This window comes from Pongo abelii, chromosome 10 (assembly GCF_028885655.2).
Source record: "Pongo abelii isolate AG06213 chromosome 10, NHGRI_mPonAbe1-v2.0_pri, whole genome shotgun sequence".
In the NCBI taxonomy this organism is placed as follows: domain Eukaryota; kingdom Metazoa; phylum Chordata; class Mammalia; order Primates; family Hominidae; genus Pongo; species Pongo abelii.
In genome coordinates, this window is record NC_071995.2 from 101701595 (window position 1) to 101720186 (window position 18592).

The window sequence follows — 18592 nt, forward strand, 5'->3', positions numbered from 1 at the left end:
GGTACTAAGAAAACAAAAATACAGGTAGGGAAGAGAAGATGTCTTATTTTGGTTGGGTGGTCAAGGAAGGTAGTGACTTTATGACTTGTTTCTGTATCTCCATCTAATCTTGCTATGATTTTCTTTGTAAATATGGGTATCTTCTCAAGGATTTCATGAAATGAGTGTCAACATGTGATTGTTACAACACTGAAAATATCTCTTCACAAAAGAGAATTGTTTATGAAACAGGAATCATGAATAAGATTTCCTAAATATATCATAATTTTATTTTTCAAGTGGCAAATCATTAAGTCTGTGTCTGACTGTATTCACTTTAATGCTTGGACCACATCAGAGTGAAGTAAAATGCCAGTGATGCTGTATTTCCTGATTTTTTACCAACTCTTTAGGAAACAATCATGAGAGAAATAGCTCCATGGTTAACCAAGGTAAGAACTAGTAATTCACACTCAAATTGCTTGGATTTGAAATTGCAGTTTCTACCCATGTCATGGGGCTGCATTTTAAAAAAACTATTTACCTCCAAATTCGAAACTACACCATAAACTCTTCTTTATCCTTTTTCTCAGTTATGGTCCTTCTCTACAGAACTACACGGAAAGTTTATTTTTAATGTTTCTTAAATGAGTAAAGGCTGAAAAACCCCTTAAAGATGAGAAAATAAATACATGCAAAGAGACTCTTTTTCTGTTACTGCTCCTCCTAGCAACACCCACCTTCCCACATGGTAAAATTGACAACTCTGCTACTTCTGATTTAGGGGTTGAAATCACACCCTCAATCAGAGAGCATCCCTAACATTGGCTGTGTTCCCACCCAAATCTCACCTTGAATTGTAACAATCCCCATGTGTCAAGGGTGGGGCCAGGTAGAGATAATTGAATCATGGGGGCAGTTTTCCCCATACTGTTCTCATGGTAGTGAATAAGTCTCAGGAGATCTGATGGTTTTATAAATGGGAGTTCCCCTGAATAAGCTCTCTTGCTTGCTGCCATGTAAGATGTGACTTTGCTCCTCATTCACCTTCCACCATTACTGTGAGACTTCCCCAGCCAAGTGGAACTGTGAGTCAATTAAACCACTTTCCTTTATAAATTACCCAGTTTTGAGTATGTCTTTGTTAGCAGCATGAGGACAGACTAATACAGACATCAACATGTGGTTTCCACCCAGACCCAAAATAGGATAATTAGTGTTTTCTTTTGGTAAAGGCAGAAGAAACCTGATGAAAAAATGTGTCATGATCCATCCCAGCTATGTATCTCCCTTGTTTCTTGGGTCCAAACAGTGTACATAGCATGTAGGTGCTTACAGCATCATCTCCATCCATTCCTGCTAACATCTAGAGATCCCAAAAATGAGAGTTAAAGCAAGTCAGTGATACCATTTCTTGTCTAAATTCCTTTTACAGTAAAATATTCCCCAGCCTGATTCATGAAGCAAGTGCCATCACTTTTGTGCTACTTAAGCATCACCTGACCCGGCAAGGATGACTTTTCAAGGCTTTGAACATTTGCTTCTTAATGCACACATGGTAAGAGTTCATCATTTATTCTTAACTAGTTTTTTAAAAATAGTAACAGAGTCAGATGCTTCTCTTCTCTTTTGTGAGAATTAAGTAATAATGTTCAAAATGTCTATATTGGTTTATTTAAAACAAGTCCCTTTAAACAGACAGAAGAACAGATCCTATCCCACCTATTCTCATTAACCTCTATCTCGGAAACTTCTTTAACAAATAAAAACTTGCTTGTATTTTTTGTTCTCAGCTAAAAAAAAAAAAAAAAGAAAAAACATCTCCACAAATATAAGAATTCCCATGTGTATCATCTCCTGAAATAGGCAATTTTAGTCACCAACCCATCAATTCTACAATAGCAGTACACTTTGAGCAGATGAGAGTACCTTCCATATATAAGCTATTAGAAAGTGCCCCCCATGGTTATATACCCAGTAATGGTATTGCTGGGTTGAATGGTCTTTCTGTCTTTAGATCTTTGAGGAATCACCACGCTGTCTTCCACAATAGTTGAACTAATTTACACTTCCACCAACATTGTATAAGCGTTCCTTTTTCTCCACAACCTCACCAGCATCTGTTATTTTTTGACTTTTTAATAACAGTCATTCTGACTAGTGTGAGATAGTATCTCATTATGATTTTTAAAGGAATATAAATTGCTCTGTTATAAAAAGAACATGCACTCTTATGTCCACTGTAGCAGTATTCACAATAGCAAAGACATGGAATCAGCTTAAATGCCCATCAATGATAAACTGGATAATAAACACATGGTACATATACACCATGAAATACTATCCAGACACAAAAAAAGAATGAGATTACATACTTTGCCAGGACATGGATGGAGCTGGAGGCCATTATCCTTAGCAAACTAATACAGGAACAGAAAACCAAACACTGCATGTTCTCACATAACGGGGACCTAAATGATGAGAACACACGGACATACAGAGGGGAACAATACACAGTGGGACCTATTGGAGGATGGAGGGTGGGAGGAGGGAGAGGATCAGGAAAAATAATTAATGGGTACTAGGCTTAATACCTGGGTGATGAAATAATCTGTACAACAAACCCCCATGACACAAGTTTACCTATGTAACAAACCTGCACGTGTATCCCCAAATTTAAAATAGAAGTTTAAAAATAGTAAAAGAAAAGAAAAAGAAAATACTCCCTCAATAGCCAGCAGACAACAAATGGCAGCTATTTTTCTTCTTTCTGTCTCCACTCCCAGACCATACATTCTGTGAAATAATTTGGTTGATTTGCTTAAATTAAGTGTGAGAGCTTAGCTATTATCATTTTGTTTCTAAGAATATGAAAGAGAATCATAAAAATTCAAAAGGCAAATGTGTTTTTTTCAAAACAAAGTGAGAGCTGAGAGAATTTGGAGAGATATTATTCTTGGTCATGGCATATGACCCCTTCAAACTTGCAGATGGATGCTGGGGGTGATAGGAGGGGTTTTGCTTGCATGAGCTTCCAAACACCTGCAAAAAGAAAACACAGGTTGCTCCATAAAAAAATAAGCAAGAAAACACATATTCATGGAAAATAAGTACTGACCAACCTGACTAAATGGAAAGGAACTTATGTTAATTGAGTCTCAAATGTGGGATAAGGACATCAAACAGAGTGTTTCACTAGTTTCTTAACGCAGTTTTTTTTGGAAGGTCCTTACTCATGCCTATTTTAAGAGACGACATACGTGGGGATTGCAGAGGTTAATATATTTGCCTGAGGTTACACAGCTAATTCTGCTCAAGGCCGAATTTGAACCCAATAAGAGCCAATACCATAGTTTATAACCTCTCCCTACAGCACACAACTTTCCAATCAGAAGTTTCCCAAAGCCTCATAAGCAAGTAGAATGGAGATAAATGGGCTTCTCTACAGACAAATAAAAGGTAAGAAACATGTTTACGGGGAGCTAACCTAAGTAAAACTGAATGATGAGGAGTTGTGAACTAAAAGTTATAGTCCCAAAGAAATGATCCAGAGGGCTGAGGATGAAAAATCTTATGTCAGGAAGAAACTTTATTCTTGAAGACAGCAGTTTCAAGTGTCACAACATTCATTTAATTTACAAATGCTTATTTTTCAGGCACCATAAAAAATACTTAGGTTAATAGAGAGCTTAATTGAACAAAGGTCTTTCTCTGGAAAAGCTTACCATGAAGTAGAGTAGATAGCTCCTGTCTGCAAATAGCTTGGCAAATGAAGTGGAGCCTGGGGAATACCACATCAAGGAAGCAGGTAAGCCTCCAAATGTTATCAAACAGAAAGAGTACTGAATGCAAGATGGAAAAGCTTACCCCTGTCATTGTGCAAAGATAGGAGACCCCTCCTGATTATATGCTAGATAAAAAATGGACAAAAAGCCTCCTATTAAGGGAAACCAAAATGCCTAAAGATGAAATAGTTTCTGAATTGTCTATAAATAATATGATTAGGATTCTGCCCTGGAACGAGAGTAGATAATATATAGTGATACCTATAAAGTTAGAATGCATATGACCTCTCAAAAATCTAAAACTAAAGTAAGGGGCTGGTTGCTTTATGGCAAGTAGTACTTTCTACAACAATTAGTTGAGATAGATTGAACATTCAGTCCGGGCATAATGGCTCACGCCTGTAATCTCAGCACTTTGGGAGGCTGAGGTGGGTGGATTGCTTGAGCCCAGGAGTTTGAGGCCAGCCTGGGCAACATAGGGAGACTTTGTCTCTACAAAAATAATAAAAAAAATTTATCTGGACTTGATAGTGCATGCCTGTGGTCCCAGCTACTTGGGAGGCTGATGTGGGAGGTCACTTGAGCCTGGGAGGTTAAGGCTGCAGTGAGCTGTGATCATGCCATTGCACTCCAGCCTGCATGATAGAGTAAGACTGTCTCAAAACCAAAAAAAAACACAAACAAACACACACAGAAAAGAAAAGGAGCTGAAGCGTTATTTTTTTAATAGCAAAAGTTCTTTTTTACTTTTCCCCAGGTTTAATGCTCCAGAAATGTACTGTTTTTAGTTTTCATATCTACTTTTTGTGACAGTTCTCTCTTCCTTGCTGTTAGATGTCACTTTTGGCCTCCATCAATATTTATTCCCTTCTTTTTTTCCTGTCTTTTAATGAAATCATCTTAATTTGTTGCAAGCTTAGAAACCAGATAATTAAGTTTGTTAGAATTCGATGTAGATCAAGAGTTGGTTCCAAAAGCATTGTAGGTGCTTACAAATAGTAGACACTTGCCAACATTGCCTGAGTAATTACATTTTCCAAGAGTATTTTTACTGTCAGGATCATAGCAGTGATGCCACTGATCCAATAATCATTAAGAGCCTAAGCATAATATAACCATAGACCATATTTCAATTTAATCAAAATCTGTCTTATTTCATGGTCTGTGCTAATTTATACCTCTTAATTCATTTCATAGGTCCCCTACTATTCCATTGGAATTGTATTTCTAAGTCTTTAAACCAGCTATTTCTATTATGTTCCTTTAGCCTCAGCCAATATTTTTGACCACCCAACCAGTCCAGTAAGAATGAAGTCTGAATAGCACCTTCTCATTTATGAACAGTGGAAGATCTGACCAGGGTAGTGTATATGGGAGAGGAATAAAATGAAAGGACACTTTAGGACCATAATTATTAAGACTCTATACATGACCATGGGTGATGGAGTAATGAGAAGGAGTAAGATATTGACTGGGACACTTTTTTTTAGGTTGGGTGAGGGAGCTTAGAAAACTCAGGAGGAACTAGTTTAGTGAACAGAAGGAAAGTAATTGAGTTTGGTTTTGGATATGTGGAGTTTGAAATGCTTTGAGACATCTATGTGATTTCCAAAGGTCAAGTTGTCTTTAAGAAATCAATATCACACACCGGGTCCAGTCGGGGGATGGGGGGCTAGGGCGAGGGATAGCATTAGAAGAAATACCTAATGCTATGTAGATGATGGGTTGATGGGTGCAGCAAACCACCATGGCATGTGTATACCTATGCAACAAACCTGTACGTTCTGCACATGTATCCCATAACTTAAAGTATAATGATAATAATAATAATAAAGAAATCAACATGCTTAAAATATGCATGATTACCCAAGCCTTTTTTTTTTTTTAATAAGTAAGGCCTTGTGTCAGAACGTTCTAGGACAATTCTAGGACACTTGTTGGGTATTATAGAGGGTTAATGCTCTGTATGATGAGGGCAAGAGGCAGAGAAATATGGCCTACCACTGTCATGTTGACCAGTCAAATCCATTGTGCACCTATAGGTTTACTCATGAGGCCTGTTAATGTCATTCTAGGACCAGAGAAGCCTTTCTCAGATTCACACTAGAACTGGTTCCAGGGCCAATTTTACAAAGTCGCAAGGGGGACTTTTTCAGTGACTCCAGTGAATAAGTGGAATCTCTTCTGATCTTGAAGGATGATGTTGATGAAAGCCCAGTGAAAATCATATTGTAAAATATCTAACTGAAACTATTCTTTTCTAGTCACTGTCAGTGCCATTATAGTGATACCTAACACTTATTTATATAATTAAAGAAATGTATATATAGCATTCACCAAGTACTAGATTGTTTGCTAAGTGCTTTATAAATACTTATTTAATTCTTATACCAACCCTATAATTAGGTATAATTATTATTTATCTCTTCTAGATAAGAAAACTGAGATACAAAAAGGTTAATTAAATTTTCCAAAGTCACACAGGTAGTAAGTTGTGAAATTGGGATTCAAAACCATGCAGTTTGAGACAATGAACTCTGAGGAAGCTTATGCTATGTTGATGTTCATATCAGCCAGTCAATTAATTAAAATTGAGTTTGTAGATTGAAAAAAAAATTGTACCTGTATATAAACTGTGTGCAATAAAATCTTGAGACTTTGTTCTAGACCCATTTTCTCTATGTTCAATTTAATACCAAATTATTAAGGTTAATATGAAAAAATGGATTTGTCTGTTTGCCTATGTCCTCTTTCCTTCTAAAGATAATTGAAGATATAATTAACATGTTTTACAAATCTGGAAGCATTGAGTTTAAATTGCTAGTTGGATTACCTCATGTAGAAAACATCCATTAAGCAATATAAAATGCCAGCCAACAGAAGAGAAAAGTGCAAATATTTAAAAATTGGAGATTATAAAGTCAGGATAGACCTACACTTTGGAGGGAGCCTAATAATAGTAGTAAACAAAAACACATTGAACTTAACGTATGCCAGGCATTCTTCTAAAGACTTTATACATAGAGACTAAGCTTGTAGATGGGGAAACCAAAGCACAGAGAAGTTAAATAACTTGCCCAAAATCACCTAACAAGTAAATAGTGAAACAGCTTGAACCAGGCAGCTGACCCCCAGACCCTGTGCTGGAGTGATCCAAGCTAGACACAGAGCAGGCAGTGATAAAGGCGAAGAGAATTTGGCATTCTCAGCTTGAGCCTCTTGGAGACAAGGCCTACAGGAAGCTAATAGAATTCCTGGAGAGGTCTGGTGCCAGGCAGTCACTTTAAGATATGAAAGAAAAACTGTTCACACTCAGGACCCAATAAAATTTGATGAAGGTGAGGACGTTGCTCTGTAGTGTGTCACTGGCATTATGGAAGGGATCCATCTGGGTCATTAGCACCATAATCCCCAAAGTCAGTGTTAGGAATCTAAATTCTGAATTTAGAGTCCACAATAGTTGCCTCCATTGGTGACATTCATTCTTCAGCAGTCACAACTTAAATCAGTCTCATGTTCATCTTGTAGGGCAGCAAATTAAAATTTAATTCAACAAAACTAAAAGGACAAGAAAGAGTTTAGGACAATCGTTTGCTCAATATTAAAGTAGCACTGGATTAAGGCCAAAAAAATCTGCTTTAGCTCTGTCACTCCCTAGATGATTGACTTTACCCAATTATCTGACATTATATGGATCTTCATTTAATCATTTGTAAAATAAAGGGAGAAGAAATTAACAGTTATTAATTGCCTTTTATGTACAAGGTTTTGTTTTAGGAACTTTGCATATGTTGACTAACTTAATCCTCACCATTTTAATAATTGATAGGTTACTGCCCATTTTCAAGATTGAGAAAATAGAGGCTTAAAGAATTTACGAATTTACCTAAAGTCACCCAACAAGTGGGATTCAAAGCATCAAAGTTTATGTTTTTTCGTTTGCTGTTGTTTGTCTATATTTTGCATTTTATCTTCCTTTTATCATTGCAAACCTATAATTCCAGAATTTTAGAAGTACACAAGGGGGATATGATGTCATTGCTACTATATTCTATAAACCCTAGAGCTACCACCTAAAGGACCACCACATCAACTTATCTTTACCTCTTGAGAGTTCTCCTTGGATTCTGATTTAATTGTCAAACACAATAGTCAACTGTATGGTGGCTGAATGGACTGTGCTTCATATAGTGGATCTATGGTAATCCATTAAGGTGAAACCTTGAATGAATTTCCCTTATGAGGTTAACTTATATCTAGAGAGTGACATGTATTACAGAAGAAAATTTGATTATAGGTATTGTTTGCACAGTCTATTTTGAAATATTTGAAAAGACTTGGTCAAAAGACAAGAAAGGACTAGTTTTTGGCAGTGGGTGTTTTCCATTCTTATGAATGTAATTTTGTCCCTGCAGAAAATTCAGACGTTGCTTTGTCCAAAGGGACACTGACATCCTATACTATGCTTTATTTGACATCTTATACTGCACACTAAACCACACAGGTGAACTTCAAATGATTCAGCTATAGGAATGTATATCTGGTTTGAAAACTGAGGCCAGCTCCAGTGTGCTTTCTCATGTTGCTCGCAGATGAGTTGAAGATATCTGTGAAGACACCACATTTCTATGTCTTATTTACTCTTTATAAAATGTCCATCAGATACCCAAGCACTTAAACATCTTCCATGACAGCCGGAGATGACTGTCTCAGTGGTGATTATTTAGGATATTAGTAACAAAGCCAAATGTGGACACTTGACGACTCCCAAGAAGGAATATGAGTGGGATTGATTATTAGAATGATTTGTAATCTGCTGAAGAAAGTTGCCCTAATCAATGTTTGGGATAATTATGATCAAATAATTTACCAATGTAAGAGTAAGATAAAGAGAAATAAGATTTTTCTGTTTTACAAGGATACAAACAACCTATGAACAATATTACCAAATGCTGAAACAAAAGCCCAAATTGTATAATCACACATGAGAGATAAGAGATTAATATCAAAGAAAGTGGATAATTATGTGTGTTAGGTAATAGGAATTCTCATAAAAACTCCATTGGTGTTTCTTAAAAACTCTAGGTATACATTTATTTCAGAAAGCTTGCATTGCTTCTTTCTTTTGCTTGGAATATTTTGTTTTCAAACATTCACATGGCTCACTTATTTAACTCTTTCAAGTCTGTGCTAAAATGTTACCTTCTCAATGACGCCTTTCCTAACCAGACATACTTATAATTGAAACAACCCTTTTCCATCTACCCACAGTACTCCCTATTTTCCTAAACTTGGTTAATTTATTTCTAGTACTTACACCTACTCCCATACCATTTTCCCTCCACCAGGATGTCAGCTCCTGAGGACTAGAATCTTGGTCTGTTACTAGTCATTAGTCGAGTACATGGTAGACTAATGCATAACAATGCACGTGTAGACTTACAGTAGAACAATGCCTGGCACATGGTAGACTCCCAATTAATAGTCATTGAGTAAATGAATGAAAAGATACTATAAAGTTTTAAAATTACATCATGTAATTTTATAGATTAAGGAGCCAACGGGGTTTGAGTATTCCAATCCAGGTAATACCAAATGGACAAAACAGTATGGTAAAATCCCAAGGCACTCATACTTGGTCTTGACTCTGAACAGAGTCAAGCTTTGGTGAAATAAGCTATCAGGGCTCAGTTCAACAGTATAGGAGTGGGAAACAGAGATAAGGTATAGTAACTAGACAGAAATAGGCTCTGAAAGTGTATAGGTCAAAGGCAAACAAGGAACAACTGATGATAGTTTTCTAGAATAACATAAGAGAAGCTAAACCTACAGTTAATAGATGATAATTAGAAGGTTTGCGTATGGCTGGACAAGTTTCAAGACATGTGATACACAGACGAAATGTGCTGTGGTATGCATTTGTCATGTTTTTGACTGTCCAGTGGCTGAGTTATCTTTGTCAGTTAGGATAGGTAAGTTAAACTGCAGTAACAAACAACATGCACATTTCTGTGGCTTTAAACAATCACATTTATTTCTTGCTCATAATACATGTCCATCACAGGTTGGCAAGGAGGCTTTGCTTATCATAGTCATTTAGGGACTCAGGCTGACAGAAGCATCCTTTCAATATGCCTTCAGATTTGCCTGGCAGGGAATAGTAGATTGGGAGAACCATATCCTGGTTCTTAGTATTTCTGTCCTGAAGTGAAGAATGACTGTTACTTATATTTAATTGGCCAAAGTTAGTCATATTGCTAACTTGAATCAATGATGGTAAATAAATGTACTTCTATGAAGAAGCAATGAATATAAGAATATAGTCTATTCTATCTAGTCTGTAATTGGAAAATTACCTATCTTATGGCTCTTGGACGGGGGTAGAGTTGGCCTCCTACCACAGACATTATATATACACCAAGTAGTTTGTCTTCCCAGCCTCCCTGACCAATTTATGCACTTGGTTATGACTTGAAGTGGGACTGGTGACATAAAACAACGCGAGAGGAGGCTTCTTTCTGATGAGGCTGTGGTGGCAGCAGCATCTGATTTCCAGGAAGAGTTGTGGCAGCCGGGCCAGTAAATGTATAAATTACGGTATGGCGAGTCCAATGGTGATAGATGTGAAATCCTCACCTGATGGTATTTGGTGTGATTCGGGACATAGTTATGGCTATGCAGCCTCCCTTCATGCGTGTACGTTTTCACACCTGGTTCTCCAGCATTGCAATTCATTCTGTGATCTCCCCAACATCTTTTCAGCTAAACCGTTGTATTTAAATCAGCTTCATCAACTTCTGTTGCTTACATCTAAGGATCATCATTAATACAAACTGGTTGAAAATAGCATGCACTTTTCTTGTCCTAATTGTCATAATATTTGCAGACATGTAAACAAAAGCTACTTTATCCAGCACCTGACTAAATGGAAGAATATAATTCTTGTCACTTAAAATTTAGTTTTCTATTTTTTTAATTATATGTGAACACAAACTTTAAAAAATCAAATTTCTCCAAGTTACGAAAAACAATAATATTCCCAGCGCATCATTCTCCTCCTGTCACAACCCATTTCTGTTTTAGCTTATTCTTTTAATATTTATCTCCATGTTTCTAATGACATTATTTTAATGGTCAACACTTTTATACTGCCGGCTTTGTGACAAGTACTATTCTAAGTATTTTAGAAAGTTAGTTCATATAAAAATCTTATGAGATGGGTAATTATAATCACAGTTTTCATACGAGAAAACTGAGTTTCAAATAGGTCAACAATTTGCCCAAAGTCACATGACTAGTAATTGGTGGGGCTGGGATTTGAACCCAGAGAGTCTCACTCCAGCATCTGCGCACATAACTACAATGCTATGTTTTGCCTCTACATGTACTTACATATTTGCATTCTGATTACTAAGTCTTAAGCATTTGCCCATTGACTTCCCACTTGGTAAATGCCCTGCTAAGTCTTAAGCATTTGACCATGGATTCCCACTTGGTAAATCCTCTTCTTCCTTGCCACACACAAGCACACTTCTCATTCACCATCTTCCTTAGGCTATAGAAATATTTAGCGAACACTGTATCTATGCAAATGATATTCATAGATGAACTGCTAAATTCTCTCCAAGTAGTATAAATCTCTTCTCTACACATGCAAACATATTAGGTATTCTATAGATTTAATCTTCTTGAAAATTGCTCTTGGAGTCTCCTGAGTTACTCTTATCTGAACAAATTATTCTCTAGAGCTGTTGCAAAGTTGTTATTTTGGGTCTTTCTTCATAGAGAGGTTGTCAATGTTTTTCTTTATCTCTCTCTCGTGTTGCACCTTTTATTTCTAGGATCCCATATCTTTTATTTTCTTGGTTTATTATTTTTTAAGACAGATGCATCTTCTTGTAGTTTCCTGAAAAAGAATGCATGAAAGGTAATTTATTAAAATGTTTCATTTCTGAAAGTGTTTTATTCTACACAAATACTTAGAAGATAGTTTGTCTGGGTATAGAATTTTAGATTGGAAATAATTTTTCTCTCTATTCTGAAGGCATTATTCCATCCTCTTAGCTTTCAATGTTGCTTTTGAGTGGTTTAGTTCCATTCTGTTTCTTGATTCCATGTAGTAAGTGAATCAGACATTTGTAAAATTATTAAGTAATTTTCTTTATTACTAAATGAATTTGATAAAGATTATTTTGTTTACAGTGAATATTGCTGCATAGTTATAACATTTTTACTTTGGCTTATAATTTTATAACCTGGATATGTTTTGCATTATGGTTCAAATATGAATCTTCCTCACTCTTATTACTAAACACAAATGTATTGTCTCTCCTTTCTCCCAAAATTCAGTTTGTTTCTACAAAAAGCTCTTTTAATGTTGTCACTAATTTTCTTCTTCCAGTGGAAAGTGGGAACAGGTTGCCAGGAAGATGGGGAATTAGTGTGTAAAGACACTTGAAACAGCGAACAGTTCGTAACAAAGCTTAAGGAGAGATAGAGTCCATTTGGGTTAATCATTTTATTTTATGGTGAGAAAAACCAACTGGAAGTGTTTAAAGGATTTGTTCAATGGCACATGCTAATGTGTCAAGTGACCATATAATTTATGATCTCAATCAGGGCAATTCTGAGAGTAAAAGAGGATGAAATTGTTAATTATACCAGAGTAGCAAGTATAAACCAGACAAACCAGGACAGTTCTGGGAAAACTGGAATGTATGATTACTCTACAATAATTATGGCCTAACCAAGTCCTATAAGTCTTGTCTCCAGTGTTTTTCCCCCATTTCCTTACTTTGTGATAACTTCATTGACAACCAATCTCTGTTTAGTAGTTTCTTCTATCATTTTAATTGATTCATATACTCCTTGATTTATTCAATAAATATCTGTTGAACGTCTACTTTGACCTCTGATTCTTAAAGTCATACCTGTCATTTAAAAAAGACTAGTTCTAATGTAAATGACGAGTTAATGGGTGCAGCACACCAACATGGCACATGTATACATATGTAACAAACCTGCACGTTGTGCCCATGTACCCTAGAACTTAAAGTATAATAATAAAAAAAGAGTAGTTATTACCTTCCATTTAAAATACCTTATATGTACAAAGCTGGCAACAATATTAGAAAATGATCAAAGAAGCTGATACTGCCCTATTTTATTCAAGAAGTAAATAGATAAGTGAATTTTGGCAGTATTTGGTAACATAGTACAAACGAGCTAATTTATCAGCACTTACTCTGAATTAGACACACAGCTAGCTGGCATAGCATACATAGGTGGCTAAGCAGGTTTCTGTGAAGGCAGTGGCATACTTCTTTAGTGGGAGTTTCAGGAAGAGCTTTATAGCAAGTTTCAGGAGGCATGCCAACCAAGAAAGGAGATGTGAAGTGAAGCCTCGGGTAGAATATAGGCAAGTGCAGACCTTAAAGTAAAAAATATATGACTGGGCATGGTGGCTCACGCCTGTAATTCCAACACTTTGGGAGGCCGAGGCGGGTGGATCATCTGAGGTCAGTAGTTCAAGGCCAACCTGACCAACATGGCGAAACCCCATCTCTACTAAAAATACAAAAGTTAGCCGGGCATAGTGGCAGGTGCCTGTAATCCCAGCTACTTGGGAGGCTGAGACATGAGAATAGCTTGAACCCAGGAGGCGGAGGTTGCAGTGAGCTGAGATCGTACCATTGCACTCCAGCCTGGGCGACCAAGTAAGACTCTGTCTCAAAACAAAAACAAAACATACAAAGTCTAAGCACACAGTTTGATGCCCAGGATTATTTTTCAAGGTAGTTTCTTTTTTGATCATTAACCATACAAACTAGAAATTCATTCACAAAATAATGTGTGAGGCAAGGCCAAATTAGTTCATCTCTGTACTGGAAGTATAGTGAAAACACTGCCTAAATTCTCAAGCTATTGCTATCAGTTTTTTTCAATAGCTTTTTCTTTTCATCTCAATGATGGACTTTAAAGCATATTGCTCTTTACATGGACAAAATTGTAGTTGGTAGTTTCATATAAAAAACTGAATTGAAACTTCTATCTACCAAAATCAGGTCTTCTGTGGCTTTCAGCAAACATGTGAACAGAGACTTTTGATTTTGATCAGTAAATATACTGTACTGAAATAGAATATAAACAATGAAGTATGCGAAATTTTTATTTGCCTGACAATCCTTGGTGAGTCTTGTGACTTTGCCACTTGGTGTGTCTTCTGGAAAAGTTCTTAACCTCTCTAACCTCCAGACTCCTCAACCACAGAAAATGAAAAAACAATATCTCCATCAAGAGCTTGTTGGAAAATTCATATAGTGTTGTACATAATGTGATTAGCAGACTGCTTGATGTAGTAAGTATTTAGTAAATGATAACTGCAGTTTTCAATTCATTTTTGTCTTTAAACATACATCTTTTAAGATGCACTTCCTTAACATAATTAAAATTTTATGAGAATTGGCACCTAAATATTTATGTGGCATTTCTGTGATGTAAAGGGGACATGCCTTGTTGACTATTTCTTGTGCATTTTTCATTTTGCTAATTGCTCCTATCTGTTCAATTGCCTCTGTAACAGACTTGCTGTTTCTTGTCAAGATTTAAGTCACATGCCAATATTCTAGCAGAAAACAATTTTTATGACAAAATGGTTTTCCTTCCTTTAGAACAAGAATTGCTGCTTTAAAACAATGTCCCCACTGCTGGCAAAATTTATTAGATGTTCTACACTACTTTTTTTAAATTATACTTTTAGTTCTGGGGTACATGTACAGAAAATGCAGGTTTGTTACATAGGTATACACATGCCATGGATGCCATGGTGGTTTGCTGCACCCAAATCTCTGTGCAAATAAACTTTTAAGATTTAGTTGTAGATGTATATAAATGTTTGGAGATATTTCTCAAATAGCTATATAAATAATAAGCTCCACATGGCAGGCAAGATCATTTGATTAGTGCATGATGAAATTCAGAATGTATACCTACTTTTTAAAAGAGGTGTCAATGACTTGGTTATTAACCTATACACTGCATTCTGTGGTTAAAGCACTAGCTTGTTTCTTTTGGAAGCCAATTGGTATATGTTTGAAGATGTTTTGGTACAATGACAATAACAACAACAACAACAAAATATGCATTGAGATATTGTCATTTACCAGCGGCTAAGTTTTATATTTTATATATATTCTATTGGCTAAAATAAAGACATACATGTGGTGCCCTGGGAAGGCCTGCAAACTTGGTAGTACTTACAGGTTTTTGGAATCTAAAACTATTCAAACAAAGTCAAGCCTACAGGTTTACCAAGAGGGCTAAATAATAAACAAATGCTACTCATCTCCAGGAGAACTGGGTAAGAGAATGTTGAAGAGTTGGTGGAAAGGGAAATGAATGATCTTTGTAGAGCAGCCTCGGAACATTTAAATTTCCAAAGATAAATAATCTAGTGCTTAATTTTACAAGGAAATTATAATGAAAAAGCAACTGTTTTAAATGACTGAAATTACCATTACATTGGAAAATAGATACATTTTTGGCAAATTAATTGAGTCCAACTGAGTATGTTTAGAACCCATGAGTTCCTACACATTTGCTTCTAATTCTAAGAGAGTCTCTTAGGTTTACTTTTAATATCAATCCTTAATTTGCCTACATGAAGCTTATCTGTCTTTCATTTTTCACTGTTGTTTTTAAGGGTAGTAGCTGTCCTCCCCCACTTCTTTTTAAATTCACCAATTCCCCAAATATGAGCTCATTCAAATCTAACTCACTTTTCTCTCCAGCACGCGGGTCACATGAGTAGACTAGGAGAAAAGAAAGATTTCAGAAAGCCCAATTCTTTTGAGGAGTCACTGTGCCTGCTGCAAAATTATTCGAATGAAAAGATTTTTTTTTTTTTTTTTTTTTTTAGGTAAAACGACAATTAAGGTCGACCTCCTCCACTCAAATTAAAAAAGAGAAAAAGGAGTGTAATGAAGAATCTGACTCCTTCCTCTAATTTTACAAGTTCAATGGTAATCTAACCATGCCATTCATTTACAGAAACCATTAATTTTAGTATGTGGCTGAAAGTAGTAGGCCTCAGCTTTCATTCTCTTACTTTCCCCCTCCCTTGGTCTTTGTGTGTGCACCTGTTCAGGCCACTTTAGCATCCCATTTGTAAAACTTTGGGTAATCCTCTGGCACTAACCCTGGTGTGATAATACTTCTGTTATTCAGCAGCCTAATTACAAAGGACAACACAGATAAAACACTTCAGTCCTTTTTTTAATAGTTGATTTGCCAATTTCGCCAAGCTCCATAAAGAATGGTCTCCAAACCTTGCTGGATTTCAATTTAATCTGAATTTGTTCAGCACACGGAGCTCCAATACCTCAGAGCAGAACTTTTTTTGTTAGATTTTTGGACACTTCACTCCTTCTCTCACCTTCACTCCTTTTTAATGGTAATATAAACAATCTATTTGCTTTTTAGAACGTAGTTTCATAATATAATTGGAGTGTTTTTAAGCATTCCCCAGCATCCATTTGAGACAACTGTTGATACCTTCAATAACAAAACGATCAGAGAATTAAGGTGTTAGGCACCAAAGAGTTACTTTACTTAATTAATCTGGATGAAAGATGAGTGGCAAACACTTCCTAATTTAACACATTTTTTTGAGAGCAATATTTTCAGAAGTAGAGGTCATTAAAAATGTATTTAATATTTTGTTCTGGTTTAAGATGAAAAAAAAAAGAGAGAACTATTTCTAATTCATAGCAAACCAAAGGAAAGAATCATTACTTTAGTACAGATAAGCTTCCCAGAATCTGAGTACTTAACTCTACTTCTTTGATCTAGAAAGGAGCTGGAGATCAGGCAATATGAGATAATCTTATAAGTTCTGGATATGTCCTGGTCGGGTAGAAAATATCTTGAAGTTTTGAGGGATTGACTAAATCTCTCCCTGAAAACATGTTTTGGAGGTTTCAGAGGGTGCTGTGCAACTAAAGGGCAGCTTCTGCCGCTTTCTTAATCCCTTCATTTTGAAACCCCAATAACTCAAGGGAAATTTAATACATTTGTTGCTGATTCGCTTACACTGCTTCATCAAAACGGTGTTTTGTAAGAGCTATTTGATATCTAGGAAGCCTTCTCAGTCTTCTTTCTAAGCCTTTTATTTTGCTCCAAGAAATCATGTTTTCTTCATGTTCAGCAGAATTGGAAGCAGGGAAGGCTTAAGTTAGTTTCAAGGTCGTACAAAATCAGTACAAGTTTGGAAGTTAGCAAACTGTGTGGCTTTCCTCTGTTACAGCACAAAGCAAGCCGAAACTCAACAAGTGAAAAACCCAAGGGTATTATCAAAAGCAAATGCCATAAGTTAATTTCACTTAGTATTCCATTTAGTAATTAATCAAAACCTATATTTCTGCTCTCATTTTTTCTCTAGTTTTTTTTTTTAGATTCAGTAGGTACATGTGCAGGTTTATCACATGGATATGATATGTAATGCTGGAGTTTGGGTTTCTATTGAACAGATCATCCATTTCTGTTTGCTAAGATCCTGACTGTCACATATTAAATGACTTTAAAATTTAAGCGTGTTCATTCCATTTTACAGATGGAAAAATCTGTCGTAGTCTAAAGTGGTTCATGGTTTGCTTTGGTGCAGAGATGCTATAATTTGCTAAAAACACTAGCTACTCTGAGTCATATAACCATCCTGACTCATAGAACACTGGTGAGAAACATGCAGCAGAAGAGACATCCACTTTGGATCCTAGCTGAGCCCGTTAAACCTGGGGGATGTTACTGTTTTGAGGGGCAGGTTCAAGGTTTGAAATTTGAATACTTAATCATTGCAGTTCTCTAAAAGAGTGATAATAATTGAGAAATATCAAAGTAAGGCCAGTTATCTGAGAGTGGTTTACAATAATATACTGGTTTATAATAACACTTACTGAGCACTTATATGGGCCAGGTGGCATTGTGCTAAGTGCTATACGAAATTAATATCTTTCAATTCTCATATAATTCTATGAAGTAGAGACTTATTTTTATGACCATTTTTTTTTTAAAGAGTAACATGAGGTTCAACAGTTTAGAGGGAAATTTATTAGGCCAGGTGTGACTGTTTCAGTTGTCTCTAATATTAGTGCACCATTTTATTCAACAGGACATGATTAAAATGTTTAATGGATAGTCTCAAATTTACACATAAACACTGTAGGTAATGTTATGAGTTTGATATTATAAACTAAAACCCATTATTATCTCGTTGTGACAGTAGTAAATACTGCAGTACTAAATATACGTTTTGCAGTTATATCCTTGACCAGTTGGCCTTTGCCAGAGCGTTCTGCCCTGCTAATGATATATTAGGTGATATATGTTATTTGTTTAACATTTTTCTGGGGCTATTAGGTTTTGATTCCTAGGGAGCATGGCAACTGGGATAGAACAGAAACAGATCAAATTTTTCCTAAAGATAAAAATAAGAAGCCACAATCCTAGAATGGTAGGAGAATTTTCCATGAGGAAACACTGCTTCAGAGGTACACTTCTGTGAAGATGGCAGAATTCTAGAGGGTTCATTCTAGATATTTTGTTGTTGTTGTTTCCCAACATCTACCACAGTGCCTGGCAGGTAGCAGGGCCTCAGTGAATTTTTGTTGAAAGGAGGGATAGATGACTAAGAAATAGGGGCCTTCTATATTCCCCAGCCTGGAGTTGGACATTTATTAGAAGACACTTATGGGACAGTCGGCAGTTTTTGTCTCTGAGATCTTTGCTTTTGCATAGACTGATATGTGGAGAATTAACCAGTTGGTTTTACTATG